At 41.8% G+C, this 23,934-nt stretch overlaps 1 protein-coding gene across 4 annotated transcripts in view; it reads left to right on the top strand.

Moving 5' to 3' along the window:
- Positions 1-23,934, top strand: part of LOC126175723 (bromodomain-containing protein 8) — a 272,574-nt gene that overhangs the window by 160,293 nt on the left and 88,347 nt on the right. The window lies entirely within an intron of this gene.

The following is a 23,934-nucleotide window of genomic DNA, read 5'->3' on the forward strand; positions in this document are numbered from 1 at the left end:
CATTCGTCTGTAAAGAATTTGTGTTAGTATTTTGCAGCTGTGGCTTATTAAACTGATTGTTCGGTAATTTTCACATCTGTCAACACCTGCTTTCTTTGGGATTGGAATTATTATATTCTTCTTGACGTCTGAGGATATTTCGCCTGTCTCATACATCTTGCTCACCAGATGGTAGAGTTTTGTCAGGACTGGCTCTCCCAAGGCCGTCAGTAGTTCCAATGGAATGTTGTCTACTCCGGGGGCCTTGTTCCGACTCGGGTCTTTCAGTGCTCTGTCAAACTCTTCACGCAGTATAATATCTCCCATTTCATCTTCATCCTCTCCCATTTCCATAATATTGTCCTCAAGTACATCACCCTTGTATAGACCCTCTGTATACTCCTTCCACCTTTCTGCTTTCCCTTCTTTGCTTAGAACTGGGTTTCCATCTGAGCTCTTGATGTTCATACAAGTGGTTCTCTTATCTCCAAAGGTCTCTTTAATTTTCCTGTAGGCAGTCTATCTTACCCCTAGTGAGATAAGCCTCTACATCCTTACATTTGTCCTCTTAGCCATCCCTGCTTAGCCATTTTGCACTTCCTGTCGATCTAATTTTTCAGACGTTTGTATTCCTTTTTGCCTGCTTCATTTACTGCATTTTTATATTTTCTCCTTTCATCAATTAAATTCAATATTTCTTCTGTTACCCAAGGATTTCTACTCGCCCTCGTCTTTTTACCTACTTGATCCTCTGCTGCCTTCACTACCGTATTTACTCGAATCTAAGCCGCACTTTTTTTCCGGTTTTCGTAATCCAAAAAACCGCCTGCGGCTTAGAATCGAGTGCAAAGCAAGCAGAAGTTATGAAAAATGTCGGTACATGCCGCCACAACTAACTTCTGCCACCGAATATATGTAGCGCTACGCAGGCATACTTTGTAGAGGATAAATACTGGCGCCAAAATCTCAGCGTCAGTAAATAAATTTAAAAAAGGTGGAAGACGAGCTTTTTTTCTCCGCCGCGAGTTTCGACCACTGCATTTTCATACATTATCCAACGAAGTAAATACAAATTCCGTATTGTTCATCTTCGAATGTAGCACAATTTCAGTGTACTACGAAAATCTGACTGGCAAGACTGTTTGGGATGTTTGTCAATATGGCCAACTCTATGTTCTGAATTTTTTCCTATCTGTGAGAAGAGATGGTTGCTAATAGGAACCTGATGAAATTTGAATCATATACAGTATTCTCTTCATCATAAGAATTATACGAATATAAACATTTTGCCATGTATTCTTTCATGTTTGCTGCTATCTCATTTAAATCCTGTCTGCCTAATAAACTACGAAACTAGAGTGAGACAACAGCAAACGCGGAAGAATATACGTATCGTGTCATGTTTATATTCGTATTATTCTTATGCCTAATAGTGATACAGTCAGAAATGAAGCACGGCAAGTGACTAGATTTTTAAATCTAAAATGACTCTAATTTCTGTGCAGAATTTGATGTAATAAAGAAGCGACCGCAAAGATTTTCAAACGGAGAAAAATTTTCGCCTAACTTTCGTTCAGAACATGTTCTATCATACGCAGTCTATTATTTGATTCTTGTTGATCATTATCAAAAAAAGCAGCAGTGTAAGTAACAACAAATTGCGGTCTCTTGCCATTGTTTCGCTAATGAGACGATTCCCCTCTTTTTTTTTTTTTTAATTGTACGCGGCGGTAGCGCGCACAAAAGCAAGCCGTGCCGCGAGCCGCGACAGGCCGTAAACACGCACTATCAGAATGCGACAAACAATGCATGACACAGTGCAGTAATGCATTTTCAACTTAAGAGTGACGCAAACACCTATAACAAAGAAAACGGCAATTATCAGATCAAAGCAAAATAAGCAATCGATTCAAACCAGACGAAGCACGTGAAAAAGGAAGGGCACCCGTATAAATACGGACGGAGCGCCTGACGCATAGCAATGGCTACGTGGTAAAGCTTAACTGCTAAGCTTAGACTCGAACCAAACTACTGTAGCTGTATCATTCATTCGACCTAAATTGTGTCTCATATTACAATGGACAAACTTTGTTTCGATTTGGAGGTGCGGCCTAGAACTTTTCTCTCCCCTTGAATTTCAAGTCTCAAATTTCAGGTGCGGCTTAGATTCGGGAAATTTTTTTTTCCTTTATTTCGAGTCTCATTTTTCAGGTGCGGCTTAGATTCGAGTAAATACGGTACTTCATCCCTCAAAGCTACCCATTCTTCTTCTACTGTATTTCTTTTCTCCATTCCTGTCAATTGTTCCCTTATGCTCTCCCTGAAACTCTGTACAACCTCTGGTTCTTTCAGTTTATCCAGGTCCCATCTCCTGAAATTCCCTCCTTTTTGCAGTTTCTTCAGTTTTAATCTACAGGTCATAACCAATAGATTGTGGTCAGAGTCCACATCTGCCCCTGGAAATGTCTTACAATTTAAAACCTGGTTCCTAAATCTCTGTCTTACCATTATATAATCTATCTGATACCTTTTAGTATCTCCAGGATTCTTCCATGTATACAACCTTCTTTCATGAATCTTGAACCAAGTGTTAGCTATGATTATGTTGTGCTCTGTGCAAAATTCTACCAGGCGGCTTCCTCTTTCATTTCTTAGCCCCAATCCATATTCACCTACTACGTTTACTTCTCTCCCTTTTCTTACACTCGAATTCCAGTCACCCATGACTATTAAATTTTCGTCTCCCTTCACTATCTGAATAATTTCTTTTATTTCATCATACATTTCTTCAATTTCTTCGTCATCTGCAGAGCTAGTTGGCATATAAACTTGTAGTAATGTAGTAGGTGTGGGCTTCGTATCTATCTTGGCCACAACAATGCGTTCACTGTGCTGTTTGTAGTAGCTTACCTGCACTCCTATTTTCTTATTCATTATTAAACCTACTCCTGTGTTACCCCTATTTGATTTTGTGTTTATAACCCTGTAGTCACCTGACCAGAAGTCTTGTTCCTCCTGCCACCGAACTTCACTAATTCCCACTATATCTAACTTTAACCTATCCATTTCCCTTTTTTAAATTTTCTAACCTACCTGCCCGATTAAGGGATCTGACATTCCACGCTCCGATCCATTGTCCGCCGCTCGTGGTCTCGCGGTAGCGTTCTCGCTTCCCGAGCACGGGGTCCCGGGTTCGATTCCCGGCGGGGTCAGGGATTTTCACCTGCCTCGAGATGACTGGGTGTTTGTGTTGTCCTCATCATTTCATCATCATCCAGGAAAGTGGCGAAATTGGACTGAGCAAAGGTTGGGAAATTGTACGGGCGCTGATAACCACGCAGTTGAGCGCCCCACAAACCAAACATCATCATCATCACGCTCCGATCCGTAGAACGCCAGTTTTCTTTCTCCTGATAACGACATCCTCTCGAGTAGTCCCTGCCCAGAGATCCGAATGGGGGACTATTTTACCTCCGGAATATTTTACCCAAGAGGACGCCATCATCATTTAATCATACAGTAAAGCTGCATGCCCTCGGGAAAACTATATAATGTGAATATATTTCCAGTCTTTGGTGCATCTGATGACCAGGCCGGTGTTGCCGCTTGTGAATATGCTGCTAAATATCATAGTTGATGTTATCCAGATAATTTGTTTTGTCATCTGGAGCTTCACTCTGTGGAGGCAGATTCTTTCCTTTCACTATCGCATGACAGAGATCGTCCACGAACTCACCATACTCCAGTTACTGAGGAAGTTCTGGAGATCATACATCAGGTATATTAGCGAAGTACACGTAGCATAACAAGGTAGCTGCGTGTCTCATAATGTACGGTCATTGACATGCTGCTCGTGCATGGGTTGCACACCTATCATTATTCTTTAACATAACACCTGCATTGTGAGGACCACTGTTTGTGGATGCAATTCTGTGAATAGTTTCAACAACAGATAGCCAATGATGACTTCATACTCACTGTAATATGATCAGATGAAGCAGCGTTCACTCACGAGGCTGTCTTCAATAGGCACAATGCCCATCATTGGTGTGACATAAACTCACACGTCACCCGTGATCCTGGAAATCAAGTTCATTTTGGCATCAGTGTATGGGCCAGAATATTGGAAAGCTGGAGTTAGGGTATCTACTTCTTGTCTGACCAATTGACTGCATGAAGGTATCACACATTCCTCTCAAACCATTTGCCTGATGCACTGGAAGATATTCCACTTCATGTTCAGCAGAGGTTCTTATGAAATGGTGCACCTCTACACTTTGGAATTAATGTGGGCTGTTATTTAGGCAGAACATTTCCAGGGAAATGACTTAGATGGGAAGGTCCAGTTGTATGGCCTCTACATTCACCTGGCCTAAATCCCGTTGATTTCTTCCTGTAGGGACACTTGAAGGAGCACATGTATTCTACTCCACTGACACATGTGGAAGAATAGGTAGCACATGTTAATGCTGCTCTTGTATCTGTGGATGCAACCATGTTGCGAAGAGTCCAGAGGTGTATGATCTAGCAGGTCATGCAGTGTTGGATGTACAGGGGGTGCTGTTTTGAGCATGTGCTCTGAGAGCAACATATTCTTTTGTAAACGTCATGTGGTCAGTAATATGGAAATCGTTATTGTCGCTGGTTCATAACGTGTCACATCTGAGCGAATGTACTGCACATAGTATAAATGAATTGTAGGTGTTAAGTAATTTAACTGTGCGATCATCTTTAGCATCTCAAAATTGACATTGTTGTTATAGTTATTCTTTACCATGACAGTCATATGCATCAACTATTTTTGACCTGTGCGACTATGTTTCTGTTATGTTCATCATTACAAAACAATGTACTATGTGTGGCTTAAGAAATGGTGCATATTACACTATTGTATGGCAGAATGAAATTGGCAAAAAAAAAAAAAAAAAACCTTGACCCAGCATCAAACCTGTGGCCTTCTGCATGCTAATCCAAAATGCCATTCATTGCACTATCTGCACAGCAGTACTTCTATATGTTAACAGAGGTAGTTCCCATATATGTGACTGCCAAATTGTCTATCTGTAACATCTGTTTGCTGCCAGAAATATGTGAAGAATGAAATTTTATAAGAGACATTTTTGGTTTGCTAGTATGTGAGGAATCATGCTGTGAAGTCAGTGTGTGCAAATTTTTCTTCATCTTGTATGGATAATTAATACTGGTACTAAATTAGTGTGTTTCACCATAAGCCCATTTTTTTTTGTTTTCTGTACAGCACATTTTCTTCCGTGATGTACATGTTAAAATATTGTATTGCTTTCGCACGTGTTAACTTGTATCGAGACTGTTCACAAATCTTAGTTGAAATAAATAAATAAATAAATAAAAATTGTATGAGAAATCTTACCACATCCACTGTACAGGTCAGACCTATTGATAGCTTTGAACAAGATGCAAGTGTTATGGAGATGCTCAGGGAACTGAAGAGGGAATTTCTGGAGGACAGGGCTGTACTTTTCGAGGAACGCTATTGAAAAAATTTAGAGAACTGGCAATTGAAGCTGACTACAGAACGATTTGGTGCCTGCAATATACATTGTGCATAAGGACCACGAAGGTGAGAGAAATTAGGGCTCATAGACAGGCATATAGACAGTTGTTTTTTCCTTTGGGCTATTTGTGAGGGGAACAGGAAAAGAAATGACCAATAATAGTGGTATGGGTATTCTCCGCAATTCGCTGTAAGGTGGTGGCAGAGTATTCATGTAGATGTAGTACCAACAATCAAACTTACATTTAAAAATTTAAAGAAACCTCATCACATTTGCTAGTTTGGAAGTACAAAGACTTCACAAAATTCTATGTAGCAATGCCAGAGGAAAGGGAAATAATTTACATCACAGGTTTCTCAAAAATCCTAGAAATGCTTATGTATACCAGATTAGTTAACTATTTGGACAAACATAACATTCTTATGACCTCACAACATGGTTTCAGAAAGGGTAAATCTACAGAATCAGCAATTGTCAGTCTAATAGAATACATTTTACAGTCCTTAGATGAGAAAAAGGTTGTCTCTGCAATGTTTCTGGATCTTTCAAAGGCATTTGACACCATTGACCATGAAATGCTGATACAAAAATTAAGCAACTATGGCATTCGGGGGCAACCAGGTGAATGGATAAAATCATACTTGTGCAACCGCAAGCAGTATGTATCATTAGGAAACTTGTACCAATCAGAAACCAAATCCATCAAATATGGAGTGCCGCAGGGTTCGGTAATGGGGCCATTGTTATTTAATGTATTTGTTAATGATATAGGTGTTGAGGAGGAAGAAAAGAAAATATTGTATGCTGATGACATGACAATACTAAATAGTGACCAAAATATGGAACAGCTTGAGAGAAGAGCATACATATCTGCAAATGTCACAGCTCAATGGCTGTTGGAAAATGAACTGGTTATAAATCTAAAAAAGACTATGTATGCAGTGTTTAAAAACAAGGAAAAGGCTGTAGACATGGATTTAGAGGTTGATGGAACAAGGCTGGAAGAAGTAGAATCTGCTAGATTCTTAGGTATTCTTGTGGATAATGAACTGAAATGAAAAAAACATATTAATAATGTCTGTAAGAAACTGAGCTCTGTCATTTTCTTAATGATGCATCTATCACAGTATTCAGACAAGAACCTTCTGTGTACAGTGTATCATGGACTGTTCGAACCATACTTACAGTATGGAGTGACTGTGTGGGGAAACTCAAACAAACAAGAGACAAAACGAGTCTTCACATTACAAAAAAAAAAGCAATTAGGACCATTTTAAGAAGAAAGACCTCTGAAACATGCAGAAACTGTTTCAAGAATTTAGATATCTTAACTTTTTCATCATTGTATATATACAAAACAATAATGTACATCACAAAAGGTAGTGAGGACTGGATTATAAATGCTAGTGTACACACCCACAATACAAGCAAGAAGAATGAAGTACGGAGCATACCCCACCAGGGCTAGAAAAAGGACCCCAGTACTTTGGTATCAGACTACTAAGAAGTCTGCCCAAAACCCTGCAAGATAGTGTACTTCACAATGACTTTCAAAAGAAACTTAAAGACTATCTCATTGAAAAAGAGTTTTACAGTGTTGCAGAATACTTATGCCATTAAATTTGTATATATTGTTACTCATTATCAGTGATGTCAAAATGTAAGCTAAAGGTGTGGAAAAATAAGTGATAAAGAATATTAATACTTTGACGTGTCCTATATTACACATACATTTACTGTACACAATGTAATCTTACAGGATCAAATAAAATTCAATTCAGTTCAATGTCCTTTTCAAAAAATGGGCAAAATTATTAAAGCAGAGTTTATATTGAAAAGCGGGCAATTAAAAAGATTGTCACTGAATGCTGTTTACATTTCATATAAATAAACTAAATTATCTTCTTATATAATGATTACAGAGGGTTGTTATAAGGCTAATTATTTTCTTGTGTGAACTTATCAGATGACGTGTCATCTCTTTTTTCCTACACAGATTTTCTGTTCTTGTCTTATTGGGACATATCGTATAAAAGGTTCTCACCTTCCTTCCCTTGCCCACCCACTCTCCAACAATTACAGAAAGCTAGAGATTATCCTGTCTGTTTAAATATGTACTGTTTGTAGTTGGTGGTTAATAAGTTGATACTTACCTCACATCACACATATTATACTGGTGTGCAAAACTTAAAGATGATATCCTCTTATTCCAAGAGCTGCTCCACCTGCACTGCTTGATGTGGTCATGCATTGTTAGCTGTAAAAATGAAGTAGGGTACAAATGTACTCATGAAAAGATGCACTTGGAGAAGGTATACAGTGTCAGAATAATACTGAACGGTGAGTGTACCATATTCAAAGATTTTGAGGTCAGTATTCCCACACAACATTATGCGTCCCCTACATCGTAATACCTTGACGACCAGAACAGTCATTTTTTGACAGTGTTGGATGTACTCGCATATGGCAAGTGGTGTGACTATTTAATGTACCCAGGAACATTGTCAAACAGCATCACTTTAGTGGTCCAGGTGTAAAGGTATGTGGAGGCATGATGTTGCATGGGTGCGTGGACCTCCAAATCTTTGAACAGAGTACACTCATCAGTCAGCGTTATTGTGACTCTGTACTCCTCCCCCATGTGTGTCTTTTGAGGGGTGCATTCAGCCCTGACGTCATTTTCATGGATGACAATGTGCATCCGCACAAGCAGCGCAGGTGGAGGAGCTCTTGGAATGAGGGAATATTCAGTAAGTGGACTGGCCTGCCCATTCCCCCAATTTAAATCCCATTGAGCACAGTGGGATGCAGAGGGGAGATGTATTGCAGCACGTCTGTAACCATCCAGCAGTTGTCAGCCATGCTGGTGGAGAAATGGAATGCCCTTCCATAAGAACTCCTTACCAACCTTGTGGCAAACATGGGAGCTTGTTGCAGAGTATGCATTGCTATCAGTCGTGATCACACATCCTATTAATCACGGCGACTTCAGTGTAGTTTTTATCTTTAAATAAATTATAATTTCTGTTTGTTTTATTGTGTATTTCTTTCAGTTACCATCTATACTATATCATAGCAGTTCAGTCTGTGTATGGTCCAACTTTCATCTAGCTATTTTACGTGGCAGTGACACACCACGCAAAAGTTACTTTTGTCATTAAATTTTGTGCACAAGTGTACTGCCAACCAACAAACCAGTTATTATAATAATATCAGAGGAAAATAAAACTATACGAACTAATAAATTATGAGAGAATTGCTGCCGTCCTCTTTCCTACTGAGACAAAATGTGTAGTTCTGCCAACAGACATACATAAATGTGACACATGTGGGAAGTATGAAGAGGCATTGGGGATGGTAGCTAGTGGCTCAGAGAGAGGTATCACATGTGTTGGCTAGGAATGCAGGAGGGAGGGGTGGCAGTTGCATGGGTTACCCACATGATATGTGGATACCGCAGCCAGTGAGTTGAGGTGCACCATGAAAAAGATGTGGAGGTGTGGGTTGGGACAGGGTGACAGAATAGTGAAAGGGAAACTATTGTGTAGAAAGTGTGGGGACAATGGGTTAACAGAGTTTGAGGCTCGGAGGATTATAGGAGTGAAGAATATATTGCAAGGATAACTTTCATCTACTTAGTACAGAAAAGCTGGTCCTGTAGGAAAGGATCCAGGTACTACAGGTTGGAGAACAGCCATTGAACTCGAGCATATTGTGCCCAGCAGTTGTCCCATTAGGTGTCAACTTTGTTCTTGGCTATGCTTTGGTGGTGGTAGTTAAATTTTGTGAACAGCTGTTTGGTTGTTGTTCTGACATAAAATGCTGTGCAGTGATTACTATAGTGCTGATATATGAGGGACTGTTTTCAAGGTGGCCCTGCCTCTGATGGGACAGGATAAACCAGTGACAGGACTGGAGTAGGAAGTGCTGGGTGGGTAAATCAAGCAGGCCTTGTACTGATGCCTTCCTTAGTGATATGACACCTGTGGCAAGAGGTTGGGAGTGGGAGTGGCATTGAGATGGCCCAGAATGTTTTGTAGTTTGCATGGGCACTGGAATACCGCTTTAGGAGTGGTGGGAAGGATCTTGGGAGGTTGTCACTTATTTCTGGGCATCAATTAAATCACAAACTGTTGAAGGATATTGTTCAGTTGCTTGAGTGCATGGTGATATTGGATGATGAGGGAGGTACTCCTTTGTAGCTGATTCTTGGGGGTGGTGGTAAGATTAGGCATGTTTGAGGATATGATCTGCATAGTCTGTTTTTGAACTGGGTTTGGTGGATAGTGCCTGCTGTGAAGGCCCTCCTGAGACCTACAGCATACTGGGAAGGAAATTCTCGTCATTCCACATACACCGTCTATGGGTGGCCAGGCTGTGTGGGAGTGATTTTTTTGGTGTGAAGTAGAAACCTGTGCAGTTCAACAACAGTAAAATCACTCCAAACAGCACCTCGATAAATTATCCAGTTTGTTCACATCCTACTCCAGCCTTGAGTCACCCCAACATGTCAACACCTACCCATCCCACAGTGTCAATCGCTCATAACACACAGACCCTGCCTGGCTGATGTTTCCCATTTCCCACATCCTCAAAAACTCACTCCCAACACTCAGTGAAATCCAGAACTCAAGCAATCCCAAAACAGTGTTGTTAACCTTTTCAACAAAAAGCTTCAATCTTATGGAAGTGTCTGTCCTATCCAAAGGCTTCACCTTCAGCCCCACACCCAGGTTTCACTACGTTGGGCTCATCAAACACCTACTCCTCCTCCTAATCCATAGAGTGTAAATACTTATATTTTACTGATCCCTGTAACCAGAGTCAACCTAAATGCAACTTTGAAGCTAGCCTCTCCCACTTCATACCACCATTCAGTTGTGACCCTTCCCTTTCCCATCTAACCACCCCATGGTCCCCTTCCAGGAATTCCTTACTTCCAAATTGGCCTTATCATTCTTCCCCAGATTCCTTCCCAAGAACACAGAACTCTCAACAGAAAAAAGGACAGACTCAGAATAGACCCTGATCTGCTAACTATCAGACTCCTCCACCTACGAGTTCTTCCATATAAATCCCATCCCAGAAGTCCAACATAACCTCCAATCCCTACTGAAATTCTTAGGCCCATCTCAAAATCTCTCCCATGGGTCCATCTTCCTCCTCACCCCAACAACACTCCACATACCTACCTTCTGAAGTGCTCCCCAAAACCCACAAACACAATAATCTGGATGCCACATTGTAGCTTTTTATTGTGCTTCCACTGAAAGAATTTCTGCTCTTGTTGACAGACACTGCCAAACAATTGCATGAAGCCCAGCCTCTCACATCAAAGATACTAACCACTTCTTTCACTGGCCCTCCACCATCCCTTTACCTTCTGGATCCCACTTTACACCTTACATCCATCATGCCAATCATCAATCATCTTGCCGCTATTGAACACTGCCTGATTCATTAGTCTTCTGACTCCAAACCCTCTAACTCTTTCCTTATACAGCTGCCTAATTATATCCTGATACACACCTACATTTCCTTTGAGTGGAAAGTATACAAACAGATCCGCAGCACAGCCATGGGCATCCACATTGCACACTCTTATGGTAACATGTCGGTGGGCTATCTAGAGAAAATCTTCTTAGCCTTCCTAAAAACCTTGTCTGGTTCAAGTTTATTGATGATATATTCACATACGGGGCCAAGAAACCCTATCCTCACTTCTCCACAATCTCGATACCTCTTGCATCAACTTCACCCAGTCCTCCTCAATCCAACGTATCACCTTCTTCAAAGTTGACTTACACTTTTCCAATGGCTCCACCTGCACCTCGTTCCATATTAAACCTTCTAACCACCAACAGTACCTGCGTTTTGACAGCTGTCTTTTTTTGACAGCTGTCTTTTTTTGACAGCTGTCTTTTTTTGACAGCTGTCTTTTTTTGACAGCTGTCTTTTTTTGACAGCTGTCTTTTTTTGACAGCTGTCTTTTTTTGACAGCTGTCTTTTTTTGACAGCTGTCTTTTTTTGACAGCTGTCTTTTTTTGACAGCTGTCTTTTTTTGACAGCTGTCTTTTTTTGACAGCTGTCTTTTTTTGACAGCTGTCTTTTTTTGACAGCTGTCTTTTTTTTGACAGCTGTCTTTTTTTTGACAGCTGTCTTTTTTTGACAGCTGTCTTTTTTTTGACAGCTGTCTTTTTTTGACAGCTGTCTTTTTTTGACAGCTGTCTTTTTTTGACAGCTGTCTTTTTTTGACAGCTGTCTTTTTTTGACAGCTGTCTTTTTTTGACAGCTGTCTTTTTTTTGACAGCTGTCTTTTTTTTGACAGCTGTCTTTTTTTTTGACAGCTGTCTTTTTTTTTGACAGCTGTCTTTTTTTTTGACAGCTGTCTTTTTTTTTGACAGCTGTCTTTTTTTTTTGACAGCTGTCTTTTTTTTTTGACAGCTGTCTTTTTTTTTTGACAGCTGTCTTTTTTTTTTGACAGCTGTCTTTTTTTTTTGACAGCTGTCTTTTTTTTTTGACAGCTGTCTTTTTTTTTTTTTGACAGCTGTCTTTTTTTTTTTGACAGCTGTCTTTTTTTTTGACAGCTGTCTTTTTTTTTGACAGCTGTCTTTTTTTTTGACAGCTGTCTTTTTTTTGACAGCTGTCTTTTTTTTTGACAGCTGTCTTTTTTTTTGACAGCTGTCTTTTTTTTTTTTTTGACAGCTGTCTTTTTTTTTTTTGACAGCTGTCTTTTTTTTTTTTGACAGCTGTCTTTTTTTTTTTTTGACAGCTGTCTTTTTTTTTTTGACAGCTGTCTTTTTTTTTTTTGACAGCTGTCTTTTTTTTTTGACAGCTGTCTTTTTTTTTGACAGCTGTCTTTTTTTTTGACAGCTGCCTTTTTTTTTGACAGCTGCCTTTTTTTTTTGACAGCTGCCTTTTTTTTTTGACAGCTGCCTTTTTTTTTTGACAGCTGCCTTTTTTTTTTGACAGCTGCCTTTTTTTTGACAGCTGCCTTTTTTTTTGACAGCTGCCTTTTTTTTTTTGACAGCTGCCTTTTTTTTGACAGCTGCCTTTTTTTTTACAGCTGAGCTGCCTTTTTTTGACACCAAAAAAACTGCTCGCATACAGCCTGGCCACTTGTGGGTAGTATATCTGCAGCGTGATGAGTGTACTGAAGGTCTCAAGAAGGCATTCACAGACAGGCACTGCCCCCCCCCCCCCCCAAATCTAGTCCACTAACAGATTTCCTGTGTCACTTCCTAACATAATCACAATCTCCCTCCCACCCCCACCCCCCAAGAGTTATTCCATCATCCACACTCTTATGCCACTCCCAATCCTAACTGTTTGCCACAGGGATATGACCCCCTGTGAAATGCCAAGGTCCCAGGCCTGCCCAATGCACCCACCTGGCACTGGCTGTTCCAGTCTTGCCACAGGCTTATCCTACATGGTCAGAGACCAGGCCACCTGTGAGACCAGCCATGTCATTTACCAACTTTGCTACAATCATGGCACAGCTTTTTGGATTGGTATGACTACCAACTAACTGTCCACCAAAGATGACTGGCCATCACCAAACTATGGTCAAGAACAAAATGGACCAACCTGTGGCATAACATGCAGCTGAACATAACATGCTTGATTTCAATCGTGCTGCACGACCCATACCATCTGGATCTTTCCTCCTTTCTGAACTACATAGATGAAAGTTATCCTTTCAACATACACCCATATCAGTCACCACTAACCCACTGATTTAGGCTTTCTGTTATTTCCCTAAATTGCTTAAGGCAAATGCCAGGATGGTTCCTTTGAAAGGGTATGGCCGACTTCCTTCCCCATCCTTCCGTAATCTGATAGAACTGATGGCCTCACTGTTTGGTCCCTTCCGTGGAATCATCCAACCATCTAACCTACTTTCCTCGCATCCTCTACCAAACAGTTTCCCCTTTCTATGTCCTGTCACCCCTCCCAATTCATACCTCCATGTATTGTTCTTTGTGCACCGCACCTCTCTAGCTGCAGTAAGCATGTGTCGGATGCCTATTCCACACTTCTGCCACCCGTCTCTTCCACATTCCTAGCTAGCACAAGTGCTCCCCCAACTACTCTTCCTGTCTCCCACCTTTTTCTCCATCCACCCACCTGACCTGATACAACCCCACTCCAACCCAGTCTACCTGTCAAACTGCAGTTTTGGCATTGAGTGTCTAACCAGCACAATGTAGGTAGCGACCTTCCACTGGTTCTTTACCAAGCTATCAGTTGGCAAAGTAGTCTGATTGGGAGCTAAGACTACCTATTATTCAAGCTTGCTCACTTTTCTATTTCAGCACACTCACCAACATCTCCTCACCAAACTTCTTTTCTCGAAATGCTGCAGTTAGTGCTGGAAGTTCAGACTGAAAGTCCAACACCCAACTCTCAAAATAAATGCAAGGCTCCTCATTAACATCCTGACTTGTACTCTGTGTTGACAATAACTATGCATTATAAAGTTTACAAAGTTGTCATTATTCAGAATGTCACAAAAACATTGATAAGGACAAAATCCAGATACAATCTGTCTTAATTAACAGATTCCAATTGGAGTATCCATGTAACAAGTTTTCTCTTGTCTTTGATGTCATAGGCACAGTTATGACCAGTCTTCCTCTTTGGCATATACTATTTCTCCAAAGTATGGACCGACGACATGGAATAAACTTCATCAGCAAGTACCGCCCGCGAACGTGCTTTGTTGTTTCTCATCATTCTGACTTGCAGATACTGTGTCGATCATTCTCATAATACATGTGCATAAATAAAACATACATTCAAACAGTAGATTATCTAATTAGTTATGAAAATAAACTTTTTATAGTGACATCATCATTCATTTGTTTGAAAAATGCTTGTGCAACACATCACTTCACCATAGTGTTATGTTACACTACAGTTTCCTCTCCTTACGTGAATGATGCTGTCACTACTGTGAAACATTAATGAAACACTAAATATTCAAAATTCAAAACTAGTTTTAACCTTCTCACTTCAAGCATTACTATCATTTGTGTCTTTAATCACAGTTGTAATTGTGTTTCATTCATGTTTATTTATTGTGGAATGTTCCCCAGTAGATCATAAACCATCAGTCACAGGTATATATTTAACAGTGAATAAGTTTCTTAACATTTCTTCCAGGTAATTATTCTCTTACTATGGGTACGGAACGTAGAATAACAACATATTGAACATTAAGCAGCTTTGCAATATTTATTTGTTTCCTCTTGTGAACTACTCATTCTCATGGACTACTCATTACTAGGACCTTCAGACCAGTAGCCATTCTGTCAAATCATCCATATTTCATCTAATCAAGTACATTTATTCCAGGACACTGGCATTTTTAGCCAAGCTCATAAAACTTTTTCAAATCACTGGATGTGTGCTACACATCGTCCAAGAAAATTAAAAAAGAATAGAGATCATTCTAGGGGGAATATATGAGAGACTAAAAAATGTGTTAGAGCTATAGTGGGGTATTGCCCTGTGTAATTGTCACAGGGAACACCACATTCATTGTTCTGAAGCCAGTTTCATCTTCAGACAGCTTCAACCTTTATAGACTGCCACCGAAACAGAGGAGTTATGTATTTTGAATAATTAGTATTTGTTGGCAGTTACTGCCCATATTTCCAAACCTGGAGATTATCGTTCCATCATCTTTCGGGCGTGCACTCGGGCCAGCGACAATTCTTCATAACATGCTTGATTTCAATCATGCTGCACGACCCATACCATTGAATGAATTTGAATTGAATTGTCGCTGTCCCGAGTGCACGCCCGAAAGATGATGGAACATTATGTCCGCCGGGAAAACTTCAAGAATCACACCCTGGAGATTATCATACAAAACCCAGACACTTGTCTCTTTATTATGTCATCTTTAAATTAATACATGGAACAGATTAACAAATTCAGCTACTTTGCAGAAACCTCGAAATTAATGCTGCCAACATACATAGTAACAATATATACACACCTCTTTCCACAGGAAGATTATCTCTCTTTCCTCTAGGCCACCTTGTTCTTTCCATCACACCATAGATACATACAGGCTAGTGTACTGTACCCTGTTAGTAGCTATTACAATTCTACCTACTCCTTTTGTACATATTGAGGTAACGTACTCATACTGTGGTCTGTATCCGTGGCTTTTAATCTGTCTTATGTGCTATATTTATTTTACTCCCTCACTGTTGTAACACTGAATGTCCTATTGTACGTGTCCATGAATTCCCTCCTATTTTATATTTACATGTGATAGCTAACAGTATACTGTCGTTGATTGCTCTGTCAAAACTGACAAGAGCTGACAGTCAGCTCCCCTTAGAAAAAGAAAGAACTTCACGAGGTTCTGTTAATTGCTGTCTAAAGTTTTTTTAATTTCTGTTGTCACCACTTTCTAATATAGAGCTATGATAATTGTAAAGTGGTGTTTCGTATTACACACATCTTTTAATCACATCAACGCTGCTGTTCGAAATTAAAGCTACAAATGGAAATTTTCCAAGGCTGAGTTTATTATGCCACAAAACAGTATACACAGGTGATACTAAATTACAGCCGGCCGCAGTGGCTGGGCGCTTCTAGGTGCTTCAGTCTGGAACCGCACTGCTGCTACGGTCGCAGGTTCAAATCCTGCCTCGGGCATGGATGTGTGTGATGTCCTTAGGTTAGTTAGGTGTAAGTAGTTCTAAGTCTAGGGGACTGATGACCTCAGATGTTAAGTCCCATAGTGCTTAGAGCCATTTGAACCATTTTGAACTAAATTACAGGCACCGTAAAGAATACGGAATGCTAACAATTGCTATGTGCATAACGACTGACAAAAATGTTCTTGTTTTTGCCAACACAGTCCAACATCTGGTTAATGTGCTCAGTATGGGGTTCCCTCAAGTACCTTCACGATGGTAGCCCGCTGACCTTTTTGGCCACAAAGCCATTATTTTTTTGTGAAACAATACGAAGACAAATACGGGGAAGTTGCAGTCATCTCTAAGATGAAGAGCAGTTCCCTCCTGATGGAAACATCATCTCATGCCCAGTCACAGATCTGCTCTCTTTTGCAAAGTTGGGTGACATTGCCATGGCCACGAACTGCATTCTCCACAAGAGTCTCAATATGGTCCAGGGCGTCATCTTTCATCACAATCTTCTTTTGTAGTCAGACGATGAGCTGCAGGTCAACTTGAGCAACGGGGTGCGCATTTCATCCGGTGTGTCCAAAGGGCGTCAAGGGGCAACACAGTTGCTACTGGGTCCTACATCTTGGCTTCTGAGGATGATACATTGCCTGAGAAGGTCAGGGTGATGCTCTGCTGATGTGATGTGAAACCCTATGTTCCTCCTCCTATGAGATGCTTCAGGTGTGCGAAGTCTTCCCGTTGCACTGCTATCCCTGTCTGTGGAGATTGTGGACATCCGCTGCAAGTGAACAACTTGGGTCCCTCCCCCCACCTGTGTAAACTGTGGTGAGCTCCACTCTCCCTGTGCACCAGATTGCTCTATTTTTAAGCATGGGGAGAAAATACAGGAGTATAAGACCCTGGACAAGCTCATATAGCTAGAGTCCAGAAAAAACTATGCGCGTCTTAATTCCATGCAAATTACACAATCTTATGCTACATTTGCAAAGTTGTCACCTTCTCTGTTGACTTTGTGTTCCTCTGTTGTACCTTTTACTGTGGGTCCTCAGTGCCACCCGCTAACACCTGCCCTCCAGGTGGGTAGGGAGCCCTTCTGGTGCTTCCACCATACCCACTTTGGGAGCATTGGCACCCCACCTGTAGAGGACACCGGTTCCCATGCCCCAGCTGGAGGTGCCTCATCCTCATCTGGTTTATCTAGCTAGGAATAGGTCCCTTGAGACTCTTCCTTCCACAATTCCTGCTGATCCTTAGGTAGAAGCCAGCCGGTGGCTGAAGGGACCACAGGCTGTTGGCCGTTAGACTTCTCATTTCTCCTCTGTCCCTGAAAGCAATGGAGGGAAATCTTCACTATCCTCATCTTATAAGGAGAAGAGCAAGAAGGACAAAAAGATCTTCTCTAAGACACAGGAAACTCAGGTGGCCCCCATGCCGTCAGACTCTGCATGTACTCCTTCTGTGCCCAGGGTGGAGATCCCAGTGGCCCCTGAGGCACCAGATCTTCCCAGGCAATGTGCCACAGATGTTGTGTCTCAACCAGTGACAGCACATGACCGTTGGTCTCAACCCTGACCTCCCTCCCGACCTCCCCCCCCCTTCGGTCGCTTCAAGATATAATGGCACCACAGTATTCAGACAGTCTTGCATTCTGTATTGCCATCCAGGAAACGTGATTTCCAGCAACTTGGAACCCTGTCCTGCTGGACTGTATACACATAGTGACCTTCTGCCTCATGATACAGCTTTTGAAGCAGTGGTTGTTCGGGTTAGGGCACATCAGGATTTTACTATTTGTAATGTTTATCTCCCTCCCAATGATGCCATGTCCCAGGATGTGGCGTCCTCATTACTCTCTCAGCTCCCCCCCACCTTTCCTATTCCTGGGCAGCTTCAATTCCCATACCCCTTTGTGGGGTGGAATATTGATCACTGGCCATAGTGAACATGTCGAAACTTTACTGGCACAGCTCAATCTTTGCCTCTGGAACTCTGGTGCTCCCACACACTTCATTGTGGCACATGGCACCCCGGCCATTGATCTCTCCTTTTGTAGCCCTGGTTTTCTACCATCAATCCACTGGGTGGTCCACAATGACCTGTTGGATAGTGATCACTTCCCAATCATCCTGTCCCTCCCTCAGTGTCTCTCCCCTGGACACCCCCACAGATGGGTTCTCCGTAATGCTGACTGGGATGGGTTCACCTCTTCTGTCATCATTGCAAGCCAGTATTGATTTGCCTGTTCGGCATACAATGGCAGCCATTCTTTTGGCAACCAACCAACCAAGCCAACCCCCATTTCTCAGGATCCCCCTTGTCAGAAGATGGTACCCTGGTGGACCCCGTTTATCCCTGCAGCCATTAGAGATCATAGGTGGTCTCTCCAATGCCATAAATGGCACCCTTCGCTGGAGCATCTCATTGCCTTTAAGTGGCTCCGTGCCTGCATCCACTACCTCATAAAACAATGAAAGCAAGAATGCTGAGAATGGTACATTTCCACCATTCGATGATGTACCTCTCCATCACAGGTATAGCCAAAGATCAGTCGCCTCTACAGCTTCAATGTGTATCAAGTATTCCCTTAGGTGGTGCCATTTATACTGATCAGACACTGTTGCCAAATGTATGGTGAGCCTTCTGTGTCTGAGAACTACACCATCTTACGGCTCATAAAACAATGGGTAAAGTGAATGCATGTATCTTTTACTACCTTCCACCTGATGCTATATAATGCTCCGTTCAGTGAATGGGAATTCTCTAATGCGCTAGCCCATTATCCTGATGTGGCCCTAGGGCCAGACTGCATCCACAACCAAATGCTGAAACATCTATCAGTGGGCTGTCAGTGACACATCCTCACCCTCTTTAATCGTATCTGGAATGAGGGTGAGTTCCCTTCACAGTGGTGGGAAAACTCAGTACTTCTGGTACTAAAACTAGGTAAGAAATTCCAGAGATGGGCAGTTATCACCCAATCAGTCTTATTGGCATTCTCTGTAAGTTGCTCAAATGCATGATGAGCTAGAGGCTGTGTTGGCTTCGTGAATCTTGTGGCCTTTTTGCTGCATCTCAGGGTGGTTTTATATTCTGATTCACCTGGAGTCCATCATCTGTTATGACCTTTTGGAAGTCATCAGCACCTCATCACTGTGTTTTCGACCCAGATATGGCTTATGACACAGCATGGTGTCACCACAGCCTTACTACATTACACGAGTGGTGTCTCTGAGGTTCACTCTCAATTTTTGTCAAGAACTTCCTGTTGTACTGTACATTCCAGGTTCATGTGAGTGCTTCACTCAGTACCCTCCTTATCCAAGAGAATGAAGTCCACAGGGCTCTGTACTGAGTGTCCCTCTTATTCTGGTGGCCGTCTATGGTCTAGTGGCGGCTGCGGGGTCTTTGGTATCGCCCTCCATATATGTTGACAATTTTTGCTTTTATTATTACTCCTCTAGTATGGCTGTAGCATAGCGCCATGTACAGGGCACCATACGAAAGGCGCACAGCCGCCAAGACTTGTGCCATGCACTTCTGTTGCTGTCGTACTGCCATCCACACCCAGAACTTTACCTAGACGGTCAACTACTTCTTGTAATTGAGACACACCACTTTTTGGGACTTGTCTTCGATTCCTGGCTGACATGGCTTCCCCACCTTCACCAACTTAAGCAAAAGTGCTGGCGACGTCTTAATGCACTTCGCTGTCTCAGTAACACTAGCAGTCGTGCAGATCGCTGTACCCTTTTGCGGCACTACAATGCCCTCATTCTGTCAACTGCAACGTCCTCCATTGTCAGAGAGAGACATAGCATCTGTCCCCATGGCTTGTGCCCCGACCTAGGATTTGTCTCGATCTCCTTTGGTCCAAAAGATTCTGTTGACCTAAAATTTTTCACCACTTCCTCTTGGCTGTCCTTGAGATGTATCCGGGTTCAGAAGTGGTATTCACCGATGGCTCAACAGTTGATGGATGAACAGGCTTTGCAAATACATATGCACAGTGCAGTGAACATCACTCTCTGCTAAATGGCTGCAGTGTCTTCACTGCTGAATTGAAGGCCATTATAGGCATGTTTGATCTTGCACTGACAGGAGTGCCCTAATCTGTAGTGACTCCCTTAGCAGCCTTCAGGCTTTACACTAGTGCTATTCTTCTCACCTGCTGGTTACGGCCATGCAGCACCTTGTCTCTGACCTCAATCAAGTCGGACAGCCAGTAGTTTTCATTTGGACACCCAGTCATGTTGTGATTTTGAGAAATGAACGAGCTAACTACTTGGCCAAGCAAGCCACCGGGATGCTGGTTCTAGAGATGGGCGTCCCAGAATCGGTCCTTTTGTGGTTTACACACCATCAGTTGCTGGAAGTCTGAAACTCAAAATGGTCTGCACTGATCTCCCCAAACAAATTGAGTACAGTTAAGGAGACCATGACCACATGGCAGTCTTCCCTGCATACTTCTCACAGGGACTCCACTGTCCTCTGTCGACTCCGCATTAGCCACACTTGACTGACCCATGGCCACATTTTCCAATGTGAGAATCCCTCTCAGTGCCGATGTGGAGCCCACCAGATGGTGACCGACTTGCTAGACTGCTGTAATTTGGCTGCTTTGAGGCAACATCTTGACACACTATCCCTGGTGGTAGCAGACAATGCAAAAGTGGTGGAGTTGGTGGGGCACCCCTTTCCTGCCCCTCCCCCCCCCCTTCCGCCCCCTTTCCCGTCTAGGTTCCCTTTCCCGTCTAGGTTCCCTTAGCGGCCCTTGCTTGGTAGCCTGGCCTGGCCTCTGCCCTTTCCACATTTTTATTTTCTTTATTCTGTTTCATGTATTGGTTTTAATACCTTGTCTTGACTGATCTTTTAAACAACTTAAGCTTTCGCAGTTTGGTCTCTTTCACTCCAAACCAACTGACCAATTTTGAGGATTTTGTATTCGTTTAAATTTGGCATGCGTTTTTTGTTGTTCCTGCAACAGTGTTCTGACCTGTTTTGTGTACCATGGGGGATCAGCTCCATCAGACAAGCACTATGGTGTCCTCAGCATAAAATTACCAAACCATCTATTGGACTTGGACAATAGATACATCTTAAGTATAGGTTTGTGATTATTTCACAGAATGGTACATTTAGTGCTGTTTTACCAACCATATACATAAAGTAGTCATGTTCAAAATTTCGCAGCTGGTACAACTATAATCAGTGACAGCATTGGTGGCCCCTGGCCTTACAGCTCACAACAAATGCTGCACTGTTGACTCAGCTGAAAGTGCACCAGTATCACCACAGGACACTGCAGTGCGTTCCTGCACTTTGGTAACCTGGCATACCGGCTCCCCTGAATCTGCCTCATGTTTGAACAATGGATACACTTTAGAAATAAGGTCCCATGCCTGTTTGTGAAACACTAGACACTTTGTGGGTATTTTAACCATTATAAAAGAAAACCACAGAACATACAGAAATCAATCAGTTTTGCGTGTGTAAAACACGATACAATGCTAAAATATGATGGAAGTTTACACAGTACAGAATGCGGAAATCAACTTGCTGATTGGCTAGCTGCTCATCTGTCTACTTTGCATCCCTGACCCAGAGGCCATAAATTGTGTCACAGACTATAATAAACCTTACTGCTTCTACAGATAATAAATTGGACAATAGTTTACGTAAAACACTTCCATGGAATAGTGCTTCATTCAAATACATCTTCCTCTTCAAATACTTCTCACCATAGCAATAAAAACTACAATATGCTTTGGTACATTCAGACACATCCAACCTTTCCTGACACAAACTGTGCTCAGGTCTTACATCTTCATCAGCATCGGTACATTTTAAGTACCATTCATAGCTTGGTTCTCAGACATTGCATACTTTTGTACACACCCATGGACACGAAAATGTTTGTTTAAAATATATTTCTTTAGTTTAGTTAGTTTATCCCCAATTTTCCATATTTCACTCTCCGTTCTGTCTGTTTTTGCCATAGAGTGAGGTGTATATACAGGTGATTCAATCCTTTCTCATACTTGATTATCGATTAAGTTGTCTGCTTGCCCCTGCAAACTAGCAAGTGCAGAGCCTGAAATAGCAGCTACATATGAACCTTTGTTTATTTCAACCCTCTCACCCTTACTTAGACATGTGAGATTTGACCAAGTTTTGTGTTAAATTTCTGCTTAGTTAAATCTTATGATTGTTTAAAATCCTTCCTCTTATTATTTTGAAACTGGTCATTTACTTCCTTTCAGAGTAAATGACACTGTTTCAGTATTTCTCAATTTAGCTCCTCTGGTAAGGTAGGAGGTTAGTCTGTTGTTGCAATAGACTGGGTGCTTATAATTAAAGTGCATGTACTCATACATTCCACCCATACACTGTACACTGCTATCCCTTCCTTTTCCCCGCTCCCTCCAGATTGCTGCTTCCATTGCACGTGGATGTTGCATTCTGGTCCAAACTGCCGGAGCTGACAGTCATGTGTGGGTGATGTGTGATGTGTGCAGAATAAAGGTGCTTGTGAGCCCACACCACACAGTCACATATGGCAAATGCAATGGCTATATGTGCACAGCATGTGGTTTAGCAGTACCCAAAATTCAACAGTTCTGTTTATTCACTGCACCCTGTAGTGTCAAATTTTCCTCATTACGCCATAGAATATTGCCTGTCCACATTTCATCCTCTTTGATCCATGCCAGGAACTGAAGAGAGAATTCATAGCATTGCTGTGGATCATGAGGTTTCAGGTGCTGCACTGTCTGGATCTTGTACGGGTATCAGTGTAATACAGATCATAAAACTTTCCCTACTCTTGATCGTGGAATGGACAATTCTTGTGACACAGCACAAGCACTATCACTACCCGAAACATGACCCGTATGGTCAGTTACAGCAACAGCAACTTCGTCAATAGCCTCTACCGGGATAGGACACCTTCCTCTTCCAGGTGACACTACAACCTCGCTGGTGTTTTTGAATTTCATTATAATCTTCTGTAAACAATTTAATGACATCAGGCCTCTCCTCAGACCTTTCAGCTGGCGGTACTCTGTCATTGCAGCACTGTAATTTGCAGCTGTTCACATGAAACAATTTCACTGACAGCACACAGTCTCTCTTCTCGATTGCCATATATTCGCTCATATTATGCCTTGTTAAAAGACAGCATGAATATCCTGCCATCATAAAAAAACAATGTAAAGTGCCAGATTTGCACCTTGTGGCCACAGCTGGAACTAGCTTCAGTGCGAGCCATTTATTTATGCATTGCAGCATAATTTTCGCTCTTGATCTTCATTGCTATTGACAATAGCTATAAACTCCTACAAATATGCATTCTCAAAATTCACCCCATTCTTGCTCTTCGTGAACTTTATTTACTTCCAGCTGTGTTTGTTGTGGGCCACACATTATGTTCCGCTGGTTCTTTACCGTGCTATTAAGTAACAAAGTAAAATCTGATTGGAAGCCAAGACTTCATATTATTCAAGCTTGCTCACCTTACTGTTTCAGCACACTCGCCAAGCTCTTTTGATATAACTGCTTTTCCTGAAATACTGCAGTTACAGCTGGAAGTTAAGAACAAAAGTTCAGCATCCAACTCTCGAAATAAATGTGAGGCTTCTCATTAACATCATCTCATATATTGCACTTATTTTCACAATTACTATGCTTTAGAAAGTTGTTAAATTATTCAGAACATTGCAAAAACATTGTAAGAAGTCCAATAACAG

The sequence above is a fragment of the Schistocerca cancellata genome, chromosome 3 (genome assembly GCF_023864275.1).
Source record: "Schistocerca cancellata isolate TAMUIC-IGC-003103 chromosome 3, iqSchCanc2.1, whole genome shotgun sequence".
NCBI classification, from domain to species: Eukaryota; Metazoa; Arthropoda; class Insecta; order Orthoptera; family Acrididae; genus Schistocerca; species Schistocerca cancellata.